The sequence below is a fragment of the Ictalurus furcatus genome, chromosome 12 (genome assembly GCF_023375685.1).
Source record: "Ictalurus furcatus strain D&B chromosome 12, Billie_1.0, whole genome shotgun sequence".
Lineage (NCBI taxonomy): Eukaryota > Metazoa > Chordata > Actinopteri > Siluriformes > Ictaluridae > Ictalurus > Ictalurus furcatus.
This window is the reverse complement of record NC_071266.1, coordinates 7,577,970-7,589,133: the sequence shown is the minus strand read 5'-3', so window position 1 is coordinate 7,589,133 and position 11,164 is coordinate 7,577,970. Positions and strand designations below refer to the sequence as shown.

General features: G+C 39.8%; 1 protein-coding gene across 3 annotated transcripts in view; it reads left to right on the top strand.

Annotated features, from left to right (window-relative positions):
• Window positions 1–4,126: 4,126 nt before the first annotated feature.
• The window catches only part of mgat3b (beta-1,4-mannosyl-glycoprotein 4-beta-N-acetylglucosaminyltransferase b), a 56,029-nt gene continuing 48,991 nt past the window's right edge, over window positions 4,127–11,164 (top strand). For 2 of the 3 annotated variants that reach the window (XM_053638984.1, XM_053638982.1), the window contains exon 1: window positions 4,127–4,924. The gene's annotated coding sequence lies outside the window, so the exon portion shown is untranslated. The remainder of the gene's footprint in view (window positions 4,925–11,164) is intronic. The other variant, XM_053638986.1, reaches the window with a different exon arrangement.

Below are 11,164 nucleotides of genomic sequence, written 5' to 3'. Positions count from 1 at the left end.
CCCAGGGAATTCAGGGATTCTTGGCTCTTTTTTTTTTGGACACAGTTTAAAAGTTGTAACCATAAACATACTTTCAAATTAAGCCAAAATTTTACCCAATGGTGGTGCTAAAGCATGTTCCGTAAACCCTCCCCGAACAATGTACCAAATATCACAACTTTCATCAGACGGTTGTATGGGCTGCCACAGAGACTGTTGCCAGAAGAACAACAAGAAGAAGAAAACATAGAATAACAATAGGGTGTCTACTCACATTCGGTGCTTGGCCCCATAATAAATAACCGTTATATTTGGGGGGGCGGGAACTTTCAGAGTATGAGTAACTTTGGAAAAAAAATTACACTTAGGTGGAAATGTTAAGGACAGTAATAAAGTGTTTCAATTTCAGATCAAATAAACAAATAAATATGTATCAAGTTGAAGTATGGTCATTGTATGGTTTAACAATGTAACACATTATGTGTTGTTACTGTACATGTAGCTACATTTTTTTTATTTATTTATGTGAAATAGCAACAGACTATCAGGTCTTTCCAGGCATAAAACTGGATAGAACCATCCAGTTTAATCATGATTCCCATTTGCAAATACAATGATTTAGCATGCAAATGTAAGTGTGTATAAGGAATTAAAATGCTTCCTATACTATGGTATTATCCTATACTAGTGGTCTTGAGGATTATCATAACTCACAATCTTAGATTGTTACTCTCACTTTATTACATTACACCAATATTTTAGATACAAATGGCTCTAATTGCAGTTTCATTTGAGCAGACACACTCACTCTCAGCACCTTCCCTGGAAGTTACAGAGAAACAGCTGATAAACTACACACTAATGGCCTTACAAGAACACTAATAGTGGCTAGCCATATGGGAATCTGCGAACTGACAGACCGAACCTTCAGGCTACCACACTAATAATCTTAGAGGCTGGAAAACGTCTGGTGTACACAAAGGTTGATTAGAAGCAGAATGTTTCGCGCAGAAGTCCTTCATCAGCTGCACACTGACATGTGATACACTTCAGTTGATGGAGCACAGAAATGCCCTGTCTCTCAGCTCTTTTTTTTTTTTTTTTATTCTAGCGTGTGCAGGTACAGTGGGGGAAATAAGTATTGGACGTGTCACCATTTTTTTCAGTAAATATGTTTCCAATGAGGTTATTCGCATGAAATTTTCACCGGACATCAGTATTAACTCGGGAAATCTGGAAATATAAAGAATTCACAACATCAAAGTCTATAAATAAAGTTATTTGTAATAAACTGGAATGACACAGGGAAAAAGTATTGAACACGCTAAGAAAAAGCAGTTCTCCAAGGCAAGGTAAGGCAAGGAACCTACTGAAATCCGTAAGTAATTATACCCCCTATCTGTGTAAATTAATATCAGCTGGGTTTGTAAATTGATGGTCTGTAAAAAGGCTTTTTATTACCAAGGTGTCACACAAGAAACATCTCATGATGGGTAAAACGCAAAGAACTCTCCCAAGACCTTCGTAACCTTATTGTTGCTATACATATTGATGGAATCAGATACAGATGTATTTCAAAACTTCTGAATCCCCCAGTAAGCACCATTGGGGTCATTATCCACAAGTGGAAGCAACATCACTCCGCCATCAACCGGCTATGCACAGGAGCTCCTTGCAAGATTTCTGACCAGGGAATCAGAAGAATAGTCAGAAGAGTACCGCAAGAGCCAAGGACCACTCAGAAAGAGCTCCAGAAACACTTGAAGGCAGCAGGTGCCATCATCACAGAGAAAACAATAGGCAATGCATTCAACTGCTCATGCTCACCCCATAAGACTCCATTACTAAAGAAAAGACATGTCGAAGCACGTTTAAAGTTTGTTACAACTCATTTGAACAAGCCTATGAAATACTGGGAGAGTGTAGTCTGGTCAGACGAGAGCAAAACTGAACTTTTTGGCTTTCATACTACACACCATGTTTGGAGAAGAAATGGCACTGCACATTACCCTATTAACACTATACCAACAGTGAAGTTTGGAGGTGGAAGCATCATGGTGTGGGGCTGTTTTTCATCCCATGGTACTGGCAGACTTCACATAATTAAAAGAACAATGAATGGAGCCCTTTACTGGGAGATTCTTGAGAAGAATCTGCTGCCATCCACCATGATGAAGATGAGACGTGGGTGGACTTTCCAGCAGGACAACGATCCAAAACATACAGCAAACGAAACTCTCAAATGGTTTCAGAGAAAAATAATCAAGGTGTTAGAATGGCCCAGTCAATCACCTGACTTGAATCCAATTGAACAAGATTTAAAGACAATATGTTTAGAAGAATGGACCGAAATCACACCTGAATACTGCGACCCATTAATTTCTTCATACAGGAAGCGTCTTGAAGCTGTCCTTACAAACAAAGGCTTCTCCACTAAGTATTAAATAAATTTCAGTTAGTGTGTTCAATACTTTTTTCCTGTGTAATTCCTCTTTATTACACATAACTTCATTTATAGACTTTAATGTTGTGAATTCTTTATATTTCCAGATTTCTTGAGTTAATACTGATGTCTGTGGAATTTTCATGTGAATAGCCTCATTGGAAACATATTTACTGAAAAAAATGTTGACGCATCCAATACTTATTTCCCCCACTGTGTAGGTTAAAGTGAGGATAGACTAATAAAGTTGGGACAAATAAGATTTCACATTTACATACCTACACAAAATATACCTGTATATCCATATACACCGAAACAGTGCCCACTCTGTGCATAAATGTACACTTATACAATGTCCAATCTGTACACCAGTATACACTTACACAATATCAATATGATGGGCAAAACAGCAGAAGAACACATCAGGTTCCTGTTAGCCAAGAAAAACAATTTGAGGCACAATCATGGGCACAAACTCACTGAAACTGGAGAGCCGAAGACTGGAAAAAGACCACTGTGGAGTCAGATTGTTGTTCTTGGCTGACAGGAGTGGAACCTGGTGTGGTGTTCTGCTGGTTTGATGTTTTGTACATGCTGAGATGAGATGCTTTTCTGTTCACCATGGCTGCAAAGAGTAATTATTTGACGTACTATATCCTTCCTGGCAGCTCGAACCAATCTGGCCATTTCCCTCTCACATCAACAAGGCGTTTCATCCCACAAAACTGTTGCTCACTCAGTGTTTTTTTATTTTTTCCGCTCCATTCTGTGTAAACTCTAGAGACTGTTGTGTGTGAAAATCGCAAGAGATCAGCAGTTTCTGAAATACTTAAACCAGCCGACCTGATACCAACATCCATGCCATGATCAAAGTCACAGAGATCACACATTTTCTTCATACTGACATTTGACGTGAACATTACTTGAAGCTCTTGACTTGCATCTGCATGATTTTTTTGCATTGTGCTACGGCCACGTGATGGGCCGATTGGATAACTTCCTATATGTGCATTTGTGTTCGTAATTAAGTGGACGGTGAGTGTACACCTAAACGTCGTCTACTCTGTATGTACGCCCCTAAAACACCTACACAATGCCCACTCTGCAAACCCATACACATCTACGCGATTCCACTTTGCATATCCATACACACCTAGCCATTTCACCAAAAGAGCATGAAGCCCCAAACAGCACATATTAATAACAATAACAGTTAGATGTTGCTACCAGTAAAGCTGGGAATTTTCAGAAAAGAGAACTCCTCCACATTTCAGGATCCTCACAGGTGGATTATTTCAAAAGTATACTATAAATACTATAATAATAATAAAAAAAATGTTAAGGATTTTTTTTTTGGCACAAAAATATCCAGTTGCTCAACTAATAAAAAAAAGACAGAAAAAATGCGTTGTGTAATTACAGTGTACTTGTAATGAGCCTAAATTATTGTAGTTGAATAATGATTGTTTATGAATACTTTTTATTTGATTATTTATGAACAGATCAATGGACACAATAACACATTAAATTATTACACCAATCTAATATCATGAATGCAATGTTGTTATCCCCCCCCCCCCAATCTTTACTATATGAAATCATACTATCATACACTTATTGTATTCTACTATAGCTCAGTGCTCGGGTTATGTTTACGATGTTGTTATTTCGGGGTGCACACGCCCCTCCGCCCCCGCCCCCGCCCCTTCACGCTCTCCCCTGCGCGTGCGTGTGTGTGTGTGTGTATTAAGCGACCAAACTGGGAGGAGGAGGAGCCGTGAGCTCGTGCGATGCCCCTTCCCCGTATTCTATTCAAGGGAGAATGAAAATAACCGAGCGCGAGGGGGGGAGCTGCTGGTGGTGCTGCGCGAGCGGAAAGGCGTCATTTTAGCCCAAATATACGAGTCACGCAACAAAAAAAAAAAAAGAGCGGCGCGAGCGTCGGTGAACACACGCCGAGCAAGAAAGGGAAAGAAAGGGGTGGCGGCGTGAAGACGTCAAAAACAACAACAACAAAAAACAATTGCTGTGCTTTGAAGGGCACGAGCGTCGGTTTCCTGTTTGACTCCGGCCGCATCACCATCATCATCATCATCATCATCATCATCCGCAGCAGCAAAGCAAAGCAAAGCAAGTGGGATGGCTGCGTCTTCTTCTTCCTCTGTGATCGACCGCACAGGGCAACGCCAGGGCTGCGGCGTCGGTGCGCGGTCGCACGCAGGCGTCGTGTTCACGCGCGGCTGTCAGTGAAGCGCCTCCCCAAAGCTGCAGGTTCGCTCGCGCTTCCCCGCTGAGGGTCTGGAGGCAGGCCGCCGTCCCAACTCTCTCTCTCTCTCTCTCTCTCTCTCTCTCGATTTTAAGGAAAAGCATGCGATTGTGTCCTGATCACCGAAACTGCTCGTGTGTTTAAGTTGAACCGCGCTCGAGACAAAAACAAAGGCCGGATCTTCATCGCTTTTAGCTTTCAGTGAATCTCTGGAGACCCCCCAAACCGGGCGATGGGTGAGTGTGATCTCCTTACACACTCCTGTCAACACACACACACACTGCGTCTAGTTAGGGTGACCATGCACGCTCGCGCGCGCGCGTGTGTGTAATTTTCCAAAGCTGTTTGAATGCAGTGTTACCTCGATTTGAAGGCACACGTGATGACAGACACGTGACGATCAACATCAGTCACTTATTACTTGGAATATGTAAATGCAAGTTCTTGCATTACATAGGCTACACTTTAGTTAGGTTCATCACTCTTGCAGAATAATTGGTGCAAATGTTCCAGATGATTCCGGGTTTTCTGAGGTCAAGCGTCATGTCTCTTGTCAAAGCAGGGATTTCTAACAAAACACTGTAGCTGCATACAATCCCAAGAGAGGTCTGAGATACACACTCCTCATGAGCACAGTGTCAGTGAAGACGGCTCTTTTCTGGTTTATTTCAAGCAGGCGTGTAAAGTAAGTCTTTGGGGTCTTTGTGCTTTCTGGATTCCTGGTAACAAGACAAGCTGCATGGGTTTTTTGGGGGGTTTTTGGTTTTTTTTTTTTTTTTATTTTCGTCATATTGACTTAAAGAGAGAGAGAGAAAGAAATCCTGAGGTTTGGGAAAGGCAGCTGTAACATAAGTGATATCAGGAACTTGCCTCGTGGACGTTCTGCATCAAATGTAGCTATAGACATTGTAATTGCATGGATCAGTGGTAATCAGAGTGGTAGATATGTTATTAGAGCAGCTCTAAATTGGTACATTTTCTTGTTTCTATATGAGAGATGAGGCTATATTTTCCAAGGGAAGAGTGTGTGATTGGGTTAGTCCATTTCGACCTTAACTTGTATGGATAACAGAAACCTTCATAAATGGTATAAGTACCCGGAATTATTTCTTTTCTTTTCTGCTTTATGCTTGATATTTGGAATGTTGTGTTTTTAAATGTTGTATGGACAAAGTTTAAAAAAAAAAAAAAAAAAAAAAAAAGCTGCTCTTAGACTTCCACTGGAAGTCAGTTTCAGCATCATCAGTCTTCATAAGAAAAACACAGAATGGTATAGAGAAGACTGTAGGTTCATGCAGCCTATCAGTCGTGTCAGGTGATGACACGGCGTAAAACACCCCCCTAGAACCGGTCTCCATTTGGGCTGATATTTTACAGCCCACTTTGCTGACACGTATGTGATGCATCATGAGCAGTGATTGAGAAGTGATCATCCAAAGCTAAAAGTAGACAGACTAAGTACACACTGTCCAATCAAAGTACCCAAGACACAAATGGACATGCATCAGAATCATAAGTTCAGCGGTGGGTTTTTTTTTTTAACTTTCTTTCTTTTTTTTCTTTCTTCTTTTATGATTTGCTTGGTGCTGGATCTTGACTGACATGTCAGTTCTTCCGTAATCTGATCGGATTTGGACTTGAATCAGCGCCTGACTGAATAAATATCATGCTTACAAATACAACAGACATTTCTACAACCTATTAATCGCACAGGCTTCGGTGAGAAATATATTTTTAAAAAAAAACAGAATTTATGTGTAAAGCAGTTCTTGATTAAAGTGTTTAAAGCTTGCCTGGGCCTTTAGGCGACTTGAAGCTGACAGTTTTCTAGTGTGGGCCGTCTCAACACCAGTCTCAGATTCTCGCTGATTTGCATAGCTTCAAGGTCTCCTAACTCCCAACACATCTAATCTAGTTCATCAGCTCATTATTAAGCACTTCGTGGGTTGCATGAGATGCGTTAGGAGCTGTGAATCCTTGAAATTGTGCAGAGTCCTGGGAAGGAGATCAGAAAAGGTGCAGTCATGGTCCAGAACCAGGCTTTGATTTCCTCTTAACCTGATCACTTGGATCAGCACAGACAGTGCTGCCACTATGTAGGAGTATGTGTGATTAAGAAGGAGGAGTTGATGTAGGGACTCATTCCGACTTTCCTGTATGCCTGGTGTTTTATTTTTTATTTTTTGCCCATCAAAACACTGTCTGAATCAAGTGATCTCATGTAAAGGCAGCATAAACCTTTAATCAATTGAGTCCACGATGGTTGTGTACGTTCTTCAGATATGACTCAGATCCTCCAATTCAGATTCAGATCCATCTATGATGTACGTCTGGTACTTCTACTACATGCTTCGGTATCTTGAAGATCTTTGGTTTTGATTGGCCGTCTTGAATCTGACTGCAATCTTCAGTCTGATTAGGTTTCTTACAGTCAAACGCAGTGAACAGAGTTTTGACCACAGTGAGCTTTTCATATAGATATAGTCACTGGATTGAAAGTATGCTGCATGACATCTTCAAAAGTTTCAAGGGTGCTTTGTTGGAATTGGTTATTAGTGAGTAAATCTGGTTGATGGTTGTAGTTTCAGTACAGACAACCTCTTCCTGTGAAAATGCGTGATCACGTCTGATGACGAAACGTGCCCGACTTTCTGTGGAAAGGTAGAACTTTCTGAGAGCACTCAGAAATTCAATATCGGGACACTAGATATAGACACAAGTCCGCAAGCTCGAGTAGCAACATTAAAAGCTGAAGAGAGTTTGAATAGAAGCTAGCACCACTCATCCACAATTCCGTTTGTTTGTATGACATTTGTATACCATTTTACAGGCCGACATGCAAACCTGATAGGAATGTACTTTTTCAGTCCTAGAGGGCATGTCACCTCATTTTACACCTCATTCAACTTGCCATCCAATAAACAAGGCGTTTAAAGGTTGAATTTGGTGTGAATTTGGAATTGTGAAAAATGTCAAGTTCTTGGGTCGTGGTCCTGCAAGACCACCTTGTTCAAAATGGCTGCCCCAGATGGCGCCTCAGTTGCTCGTAAATGCTGAATAGAGATTGCTATTTCGACTCTGAGGTCTCCAAGTGGTTTGGGATTCAGACCACATTTTGTAAGAGGCTGTTGGGCAACCGTGTGCAAATTGGTACACATCAAGAATGGCTCACTCTTTCTTTCTCTGATGTGACATCTAGCTCTAACTGGGCCGCTGGCAAAGTGTCTCTGCTTCTCCCACCTTCTCTTCTGCTTTTCCTGTTTCCCCTGAGGTGTGTTCTCTGAGAATGACAGCTGTATGTAATGCACCCACATCTCTTAGTTAGAAAAGAAACAAGAGAGGTAAAGCAAGGACGGAAGAGGTGAAAGGAGAGATGAGAGCGCTCTCCCCTGCTGTGTGCGATGAGACAGACTCCTCGTTAATTCTATCAGCAAGGGGTCTGATTCCTCAGAACGGATGGAGCTTGAAGCTGGACCTTAAACCTGACCAGTTAAACTCTGACTGTCATACACAGAATAAGTTCCAGTTTCTATACCCATTTACTGCTTCAGAATAAGAACACTTAAGTGGGATTTCTTCCCGCATGTCGGTGGTAACTGATTCCTTGCTGTCTAAATGTCAGAACCTGCACTACTCTTATATTTGAACGTTTTCATTTTTGTGTCAAATTTGCTTCTGATTTGATCAAATACCTTTTTGGTCAGGGGGGTCACAGTGCCTTAGTGGTTAGCACGTTTGCTTTGGCCCTCTGGGATTGGTGGATTGAATCCCGTCGTGGATTTTGCATGTTCTCCCTGTGCATCGGGTATTTCCTCCAGGTGCTCCGTTTTCCTCCCTCAGTCCAAAGACGTGCTGTAGTCTGATTGGCATTTCCAAATCGTCTATAATGTGTGAATGGGTGTGTGAGTGTCTGTGCAATTGTGCCCTGTGATTGTTTGGCACCCCATCCAGGGTGTCCCTCTAATTGCTCTCCAAGTTTCATGGGATAGGCTCCAGTCTCCCCTGCAACCCTGTGTGGAAAATGGATGGATGGTTGGTTGGATGGATGGATGGATGGACCTTTTTGATCAAATTTGATTTTATATAATAAGTATGTAGAAAAAAAACAACAACGAAAAACCCAAAACGTTACAACATTCCATTATGTACATTTACACTACAGCACCACTGAATTCTCCATTCTGATTGGTCAGAAGGCTTTGATTAATTTTCTGTGGCCGTAGATGTGGCAGTAGTTCCAGCTACAAGGCAAATGACCGCTTTATATTATTGCACTTGTTCTGTTCCATTATTTTTCTTAATTGTAGTCTACCATCAAAGAGAACCAAATTTGAGTTTATAGAGCCTACAGCATGAGATAACAGAAACAAACTTGTTTCATAGATGTTCCACAACATTCAATGTAACCATAAATGGATAAAATCGTTCTTTAATAAATAAAAGCTGCAGTCGTCGGCAAATTGCTGTTGTATAATGGGAAAAAGTGGAATATTTGCCTAAATATTGTTGAATATTTTCCTTAACAGCATGCCTTGTTGTGCTTTTGTCCTTACTTAACATGAACATGTCAAATAACTCTAGACGTTAACTGAAGTATTAGAGTATTAAAACATAACAAATCTAACATTTTATTTAATTAGCTAACTTTTATTTGGTTTGAAGTAGCTTACTTGATGCTGTGTTTACTTGATTTGGAGAAATAAAAAAAAATGTATTTCAGTATTTTAGAAAAATTTCACCTAAATGTTTGCATAATGAGATAATGGCAATTTGTACTGCAGTAGTCCGTTAGAAGCAACCCGTGTTTCTTGAAAGAAAGTTTCTCATAATGTAGGTCAACAGAATTTTAATCACATTTTAACATGGTTAGTTAGGGCTGACCGATATATTCATATAGTATCTAGCATGTTAAATAATATCACGATACACTTTTCTGAGATATTGTATTTTTACATTTTACAAATTAAATGGTACTGAATGGATGCCTTTGATTTGGACGTCATTAAAAAAAAAACCTTCTTTGTAGGCATTAAAGAAAAGTCAAACTTGGTTTAACAGTTTTTTTTTTATTTAAAAAAAGTATTTTATTTTACTACTGTTTTGCAGACAGTTTGTTAACTAAATTAGATATTGTGATGCGCATCGTGTGTCCGTAGAAATGTCCTCAAGTATATTGCCCAGCTCTATGGCTAATCACTTTTTGCCTTCCATTAATGGTGCGCTTTGTTCAAAGTTAACTATTTGACTATTTTTCATTACCCACATACATGAACTCACAAGCTCAGTGTTCATAATCTGCCATCAGTTTTATTAATAATAAAACTTCAAGCCAAGTGTGCTTTTAAAGCATTAAACTATATAGATTAATCTATAAGATCCGTCTTATAGTTATTCGGTGATTTAAAAGGCGTATGTGCGATGTGAAAGAAAATCCTATTTTTATTCAGTAGAACTCCTAAGGTCACTGTTCTATAATTTGGTTAAATAATTGTGATGAATTGTTGTGATCTCAGTATTGAGCAAAATGAATGTGAAGACCGTTTTTAGTGGTTATCGCATAGCCCTATTGTAATGGAAACATTGGCCAAGGATACAGATTACAGAAGCAATTTCTGATTAAGTAGGTCATTTTTTTGGTCTTGATCAGCAGCGTTTAATCACGTTGTTGAAAGCAGTGTGTGCTACAGATGGCAGAGATTTTGAAGGAGGCCTGCTGAGATGAGATTTCTTCAGTGAAATCAGCATAAACCTTAGAATACTGAAGGATTAAGCTAGTATTTGAAGCCTTTTTAAAAAAAAAATAATAATTCTGGAACCCCTGAAGCGTTTAAACCATTGATATATAAGATGAAAAATGTTAGAGGCTAAATTTATCCTTACTCCTTGAGGTACCTCAGTATTTGATGTTGAGCTCGGCTGCTGTTTGACATGCTATACTAGCAACGCTATAGCGGTTTGATTGCATTTTTAATCAAATTATTTTGTTATGTTTTTCAATTAACATCCTAACATTACATCCTATCATGCTTAACAAGAAGTGAAAGCTCTCAAGCCTTAATTAGCATGAAGCAAATCATGGCATGCTAATGGAGGGCTGCTAGCATTCACTTCTTGTTAGCCGTGCTAGCTGTGTGGTTCTGTAGATTCTTTTTGTAGTCTCTGTTTTTGTCTGTATCTTTTCAGGCTTGTTGATTTTATTTTCTGTTCTTGGTAAGGTCTTGTTGTTTGATCAGTTTGCTAAAACAAAACCAGTTATTTAGGGGCTGGAAGAATTAGTTGTTGCTATTGTGGCCGGTAATGCTATATACAGTAGCTCTCAGTCTCCTATCAGAGCTTAGTATTAATGTCAAAAAATTGAAAAGTAAATATTTTAAGTGTCTGTAATTGAGAAGTACAGATATATAGTGTTTGCTTAGTAAACCCAAGAGAACCCATGTCACACCCCTCTTCATCTCCCTCCACTGGCTTCCTGTAGC